The sequence below is a fragment of the Oncorhynchus nerka genome, unplaced genomic scaffold, assembly GCF_034236695.1.
Source record: "Oncorhynchus nerka isolate Pitt River unplaced genomic scaffold, Oner_Uvic_2.0 unplaced_scaffold_920, whole genome shotgun sequence".
NCBI classification, from domain to species: Eukaryota; Metazoa; Chordata; class Actinopteri; order Salmoniformes; family Salmonidae; genus Oncorhynchus; species Oncorhynchus nerka.
In genome coordinates this window covers 228,936-236,431 of record NW_027040383.1, presented here as the reverse complement: position 1 = coordinate 236,431, position 7,496 = coordinate 228,936, and the positions used below count along the sequence as shown (strand labels likewise).

At 54.4% G+C, this 7,496-nt stretch overlaps 1 protein-coding gene across 1 annotated transcript in view; it reads right to left on the bottom strand.

Moving 5' to 3' along the window:
* Positions 1-7,496, bottom strand: part of LOC135570700 (intermembrane lipid transfer protein VPS13B-like) — a 47,480-nt gene that overhangs the window by 913 nt on the left and 39,071 nt on the right. The gene's annotated exons all lie outside the window — the stretch shown is intronic.

The following is a 7,496-nucleotide window of genomic DNA, read 5'->3' as shown; positions in this document are numbered from 1 at the left end:
CCTATAAAAAGAGGACCCTTTGTCAACTGCTGTATGTAAGACGTTTAAATAAAGTTCAACCAAATGGATCTGAGCTCCTGTTTAAACACTCAACTTAAAACCCTAGAACCTTCAACCTTAAAACAACAAACTCTTGCAGACTTAGTGATAATGTAATTACGGGGAACTCTCATTTAATTTCATCAGTGAAAGAAAACACAGCTTTGATTACACGTCAGGGAGACAGCGGCGTGACGTAGCCCTCTTAATGAATCTGGACTTCCTGTGGGTCGGACTCAGCCAAGTTGATTCAGCTGAACACTACAAAACGACTGGAAGCAGAGCCGGAGAGAGCAGTGCCTCGGAGGGTAGATGGGTTGGTGACGGAAAGCTGACATGGCACCGAGGCACGCAGGCGAGGCAGGATGTAGTGCTTTTCAGTCAGACAGGCAGTCGGGTAGGCAGACAGGTAGGCAGGCAATCAGTCAGCCAGTCAGCCAGCCAGCCAGCCAGTCAGTCAGCCAGCCAACCAGTCAGTCAGCCAGTCAGCCAGCCAACCAGTCAATCAGTCAGCCAGTCAGCCAGCCAACCAGTCAGCCAGTCAGCCAGTCAATCAGTCAGCCAGTCAGCCAGCCAACCAGTCAGCCAGTCAGCCAGTCAATCAGTCAGCCAGTCAGCCAGCCAACCAGTCAGCCAGTCAGCCAGTCAATCAGTCAGCCAGCCAGCCAATCAGTCAGTCAGCCCTTACCACATCAGGCTAGAGCATTGGTTCAAACTTTTCCACTCATGCCCCTCTTCCATCATCCTCAGGTTTAACGGGGAATTTCCTACATCACCCTGACAGTAGAGTTCTGGCCCAGTGGATCATCCTGACAGTAGAGTTCTGGCCCAGTGAATCACCCTGACAGTAGAGTTCTGGCCCAGTGGATCATCCTGACAGTAGAGTTCTGGCCCAGTGGATCATCCTGACAGTAGAGTTCTGGCCCAGTGGATCATCCTGACAGTAGAGTTCTGGCCCAGTGGATCATCCTGACAGTAGAGTTCTGGCCCAGTGGATCATCCTGACAGTAGAGTTCTGGCCCAGTGGATCATCCTGACAGTAGAGTTCTGGCCCAGTGGATCATCCTGACAGTAGAGTTCTGGCCCAGTAGATCATCCTGACAGTAGAGTTCTGGTCCAGTGAATCATCCTGACAGTAGAGTTCTGGCCCAGTGGATCATCCTGACAGTAGAGTTCTGGCCCAGTGGATCATCCTGACAGTAGAGTTCTGGCCCAGTGGATCATCCTGACAGTAGAGTTCTGGCCCAGTGGATCATCCTGACAGTAGAGTTCTGGCCCAGTGGATCATCCTGACAGTAGAGTTCTGGCCCAGTGGATCATCCTGACAGTAGAGTTCTGGCCCAGTAGATCATCCTGACAGTAGAGTTCTGGTCCAGTGAATCATCCTGACAGTAGAGTTCTGGTCCAGTGAATCATCCTGACAGTAGAGTTCTGGCCCAGTAGATCATCCTGACAGTAGAGTTCTGGCCCAGTGGATCATCCTGACAGTAGAGTTCTGGTCCAGTGAATCATCCTGACAGTAGAGTTCTGGCCCAGTGGATCATCCTGACAGTAGAGTTCTGGCCCAGTGGATCATCCTGACAGTAGAGTTCTGGCCCAGTGGATCATCCTGACAGTAGAGTTCTGGCCCAGTGGATCATCCTGACAGTAGAGTTCTGGCCCAGTGGATCATCCTGAAGGAGAGGAGCTGTAGGTGAACCACTCTGCCAGGGGCTGGGGAGAGGAGCTGGGGGCTGTAGGTGAACCACTCTGCCAGGGGGCAGGGAGAGGAGCTGGGGCTGTAGGTGAACCACTCTGCCAGGGCAGGGGAGAGGAGCTGGGGCTGTAGGTGAACCACTCTGCCAGGGGCTGGGGAGAGGAGCTGGGGGCTGTAGGTGAACCACTCTGCCAGGGGCTGGGGAGAGGAGCTGGGGGTAGGTGAACCACTCTGCCAGGGGCAGGGGAGAGGAGCTGGGGCTGTAGGTGAACCACTCTGCCAGGGGCTGGGGAGAGGAGCTGGGAGCTGTAGGTGAACCACTCTGCCAGGGGCTGGGGAGAGGAGCTGGGGGCTGTAGGTGAACCCCTCTACCAGGGGCTGGGGAGAGGAGCTGTAGGTGAACCACTCTGCCAGGAGCTGGGGAGAGGAGCTGTAGGTGAACCACTCTGCCAGGGGCTGGGGAGAGGAGCTGTAGGTGAACCACTCTGCCAGGGGCTGGGGTGAGGAGATGTAGGTGAACCACTCTGCCAGGGGCAGGGGAGAGGAGCTGTAGGTGAACCACTCTGCCAGGGGCTGGGGAGAGGAGCTGTAGGTGAACCACTCTGCCAGGGGCTGGGGAGAGGAGCTGTAGGTGAACCACTCTGCCAGGGGCTGGGAGAGGAGCTGTAGGTGAACCACTCTGCCAGGGGCTGGGAGAGGGGCTGTAGGTGAACCACTCTGCCAGGGGCTGGGGAGAGGAGCTGTAGGTGAACCACTCTGCCAGGGGCAGGGAGAGGAGCTGTAGGTGAACCACTCTGCCAGGGGCTGGGAGAGGAGCTGTAGGTGAACCACTCTGCCAGGGGCTGGGGAGAGGAGCTGTAGGTGAACCACTCTGCCAGGGGCTGGGAGAGGAGCTGTAGGTGAACCACTCTGCAGGGGCAGGGGCTGGGGCTGCCAGGGGCAGGGGAGAGGAGCTGTAGGTGAACCACTCTGCCAGGGGCAGGGAGAGGAGCTGTAGGTGCTGCCAGGGGCTGGGGAGAGGAGCTGTAGGTGAACCACTCTGCCAGGGGCTGGGGAGAGGAGCTGTAGGTGAACCACTCTGCCAGGGGCTGGGGAAGGAGCTGTGAACCACTCTGCCAGGGGCAGGGGAGAGGAGCTGTAGGTGAACCACTCTGCCAGGGGCTGGGGAGAGGAGCTGTAGGTGAACCACTCTGCCAGGGGCTGGGGAGAGGAGCTGTAGGTGAACCACTCTGCCAGGGGCTGGGGAGAGGAGCTGGGGCTGTAGGTGAACCACTCTGCCAGGGGCTGGGGAGAGGAGCTGGGGGCTGTAGGTGAACCACTCTGCCAGGGGCTGGGGAGAGGAGCTGGGGTGTAGGTGAACCACTGCCAGGGGCTGGGGAGAGGAGCTGTAGGTGAACCACTCTGCCAGGGTCTGGGGGAGCTGAGGAGCTGTAGGTGAACCACTCTGCCAGGGCTGGGGAGAGGAGCTGTAGGTGAACCACTCTGCCAGGGGCTGGGGAGAGGAGCTGGGGGCGGTAGGTGAACCACTCTGCCAGGGGCTGGGGAGAGGAGCTGTAGGTGAACCACTCTGCCAGGGGCTGGGGAGAGGAGCTGTAGGTGAACCACTCTGCCAGGGGCTGGGGAGAGGAGCTGTAGGTGAACCACTCTGCCAGGGGCTGGGGAGAGGAGCTGGGGGCTGTAGGTGAACCACTCTGCCAGGGTCTGGGGGGGAGGGTCTGGGGGGAGCTGTAGGTGAACCACTCTGCCAGGGGCTGGGGAGAGGAGCTGGGGGCTGTAGGTGAACCACTCTGCCAGGGTCTGGGGAGAGGAGCTGTAGGTGAACCACTCTGCCAGGGGCTGGGGAGAGGTGCTGGGGGCTGTAGGTGAACCACTCTGCCAGGGTCTGGGGAGAGGAGCTGTAGGTGAACCACTCTGCCAGGGGCTGGGGAGAGGAGCTGTAGGTGAACCACTCTGCCAGGGGCTGGGGAGAGGAGCTGGGGGCTGTAGGTGAACCACTCTGCCAGGGGCTGGGGAGAGGAGCTGGGGGCTGTAGGTGAACCACTCTGCCAGGGGCTGGGGAGAGGAGCTGGGGGCTGTAGGTGAACCACTCTGCCAGGGGCTGGGGAGAGGAGCTGTAGGTGAACCACTCTGCCAGGGGCTGGGGAGAGGGGCTGTAGGTGAACCACTCTGCCAGGGGCTGGGGAGAGGAGCTGGGGGCTGTAGGTGAACCACTCTGCCAGGGGCTGGGGAGAGGGGCTGTAGGTGAACCACTCTGCCAGGGGCTGGGGAGAGGGGCTGTAGGTGAACCACTCTGCCAGGGGCAGGGGAGAGGAGCTGTAGGTGAACCACTCTGCCAGGGGCTGGGGAGAGGAGCTGTAGGTGAACCACTCTGCCAGGGGCTGGGGAGAGGAGCTGTAGGTGAACCACTCTGCCAGGGGCTGGGGAGAGGAGCTGTAGGTGAACCACTCTGCCAGGGGCTGGGGAGAGGAGCTGTAGGTGAACCACTCTGCCAGGGGCTGGGGAGAGGAGCTGGGGGCTGTAGGTGAACCACTCTGCCAGGGGCTGGGGAGAGGAGCTGTAGGTGAACCACTCTGCCAGGGGCAGGGGAGAGGAGCTGTAGGTGAACCACTCTGCCAGGGGCTGGGGAGAGGAGCTGGGGGCTGTAGGTGAACCACTCTGCCAGGGGCAGGGGAGAGGAGCTGGGGGCTGTAGGTGAACCACTCTGCCAGGGGCTGGGGAGAGGAGCTGGGGGCTGTAGGTGAACCACTCTGCCAGGGGCTGGAGAGAGGAGCTGGGGGCTGTAGGTGAACCACTCTGCCAGGGGCTGGAGAGAGGAGCTGGGGGCTGTAGGTGAACCACTCTGCCAGGGGCTGGAGAGAGGAGCTGGGGGCTGTAGGTGAACCACTCTGCCAGGGGCTGGGGAGAGGAGCTGGGGGTGAACCACTCTGCCAGGGGCAGGGGAGAGGAGCTGTAGGTGAACCACTCTGCCAGGGGCTGGGGAGAGGAGCTGGGGGCTGTAGGTGAACCACTCTGCCAGGGGCTGGGGGCTGTGAGCGAGTCGCCTAGAGGTGGTCACGCTCTAACGTGGCTCCCCTGACCTATGAACCTGTATGGTCGTGTCTGTTTCCCTGAGCTGGCCTGCTCCCCTCTGCGACAGCCAGGGGAAGCTGATGTCAACAGACAAGAATGTACTCGCTCTCTCTCTCAAAACAATACCCCGCGTGAGGTCACAGCACAGGAATCCCACAGGCTTAGGCGGTGAAAATTATGTCATGTTTTAATTAAATCTTTCACTTTGCGAATTGGCAGTTGAGAAATGAGAAATCCACTATTCTGGCTTTTTCTGGTCGTTGTTTTCTTTTTTTGTACTTCCTGTGAGAGTCTGAGGTGTCACATCTAAACACCAAGACCTTCTACTGGTCGTTGTTAGGTACTTCCTGTGAGAGTCTGAGGTGTCACATCTAAACACCAAGACCTTCTACTGGTCGTTGTTAGGTACTTCCTGTTAGAGTCTGAGGTGTCAGGTCGAAACACCAAGACCTTCTACTGGTCGTTGTTAGGTACTTCCTGTGAGAGACTCGTGTTTTACCAGCCATCCATTCCTGGTGCTTCTCTCCTCGTGTTTTATCAGCCATCCATTCTTGGTGCTTCTCTCCTCGTGTTTTATCAGCCATCCATTCCTGGTGCTTCTCTCCTCGTGTTTTACCAGCCATCCATTCCTGGTGCTTCTCTCCTCGTGTTTTACCAGCCATCCATTCTTGATGCTTCTCTCCTCGTGTTTTACCAGCCATCCATTCCTGGTGCTTCTCTCCTCGTGTTTTACCAGCCATCCATTTCTGGTGCTTCTCTCCTCGTGTTTTACCAGCCATCCATTTCTGGTGCTTCTCTCCTCGTGTTTTACCAGCCATCCATTCTTGGTGCTTCTCTCCTCGTGTTTTACCAGCCATCCATTTCTGGTGCTTCTCTCCTCGTGTTTTACCAGCCATCCATTTCTGGTGCTTCTCTCCTCGTGTTTTAACACTATCTAATATCCATTCTTGGGTGATGTCTGTTTTTATGGTTTATTTTTGGTCTGCTGATAAGAGATTTTACGATCCGTCCAAATGTTGTTCCATTCCAAATTATACATTTTTTTAAATGATAAACTTTAAATATGGACATTAAATCACGTTGTTGGTTTCTAAAGTCCGTTTTAGTATCTTTATCTTTTACAACTACAACTGATTGTAATTTAGTTTCGATGCGAGATATTTACCAGGTTGATTTGCCATTAAGCAGTATGTTTTATCTGAGTTCAACCTGTCATTTGTTGGCTTCTGTTCAAGAGTACAAAGATCACATTCCTGCTTCAGTTTTAAACATTTTATTCTTTACTTTGTGTAAGACTTTTTATGGGCTGAAACACGTCATGATCAAAAGTATGTGGACACCTGCTCGTCCAACAATCTCATTACAAAATCATGGGCATTAATATGGAGTTGGTTTCCCTTTTTGCTGCTATAACAGCCTCCACTCTTCTGGGAAGGCTTTCCACTAGATGTAGGAACATTGCTGCTATAACAGCCTCCACTCTTCTGGGAAGGCTTTCCACTAGATGTTGGAACATTGCTGCTATAACAGCCTCCTCTCTTCTGGGAAGGCTTTCCACTAGATGTAGGAACATTGCTGCTATAACAGCCTCCTCTCTTCTGGGAAGGCTTTCCACTAGATGTAGGAACATTGCTGCTATAACAGCCTCCACTCTTCTGGGAAGGCTTTCCACTAGATGTTGGAACATTGCTGCTATAACAGCCTCCACTCTTCTGGGAAGGCTTTCCACTAGATGTAGGAACATTGCTGCTATAACAGCCTCCTCTCTTCTGGGAAGGCTTTCCACTAGATGTTGGAACATTGCTGCTATAACAGCCTCCACTCTTCTGGGAAGGCTTTCCACTAGATGTTGGAACATTGCTGCAGGGACTTGTTTCCATTCAGCCACCAGAGCATTAGTGAGGTCAGGCACTGATGTTGGGGGTGATTAGGTCTGGCTCGTTGGAAGCGCAGAATCATCTAGAATGTCATTGTATGCTGTAGCGTTAAGATTTCCCTTCACTGAAACTAAGAGGACGGAACCATGAAAAACAGCCCCAGACCATTATTCCTCCTCCACCAAACTTTACAGTTAGCACTACGCATTCCCTTCCTCTCTTTTCTCCCTCAGCCATTCTGCTCCTCTTAATTCCTCTCATATTTCTCTAAAACCCTGTTATTCCTCCTCCACCAAACTTTACAGTTGGCACTATGCATTATGCACTATGCACTAACACTCTTAATTCCTCTCATATTTCTCTAAAACCCCTTCATGCCTGTTCGTCATCTACAGTTCCTCTGACATGTTTAGTGTTTTGCACAACTTGGAATTCATTTCATACAGAGAGAGAGATTTATTATATATTACATCTATAATAACACAGAGTCACACACAGTCACACACAGAGTCACACAGAGTCACACACAGTAACACACAGTCACACACAGTCACACACAGTAACACACAGTAACACAGGTCACACACAGTAACACAGAGTCACACACAGTCACACACAGTCACACACAGTCACACACAGTCACACACAGTAACACACAGTCACACACAGTAACACACAGTCACACACAGTCACACACAGTAACACAGGTCACACACAGTCACACACAGTCACACACAGTAACACACAGTCACACACAGTAACACACAGTAACACACAGTCACACACAGTAACACACAGTCACACAGAGTCACACA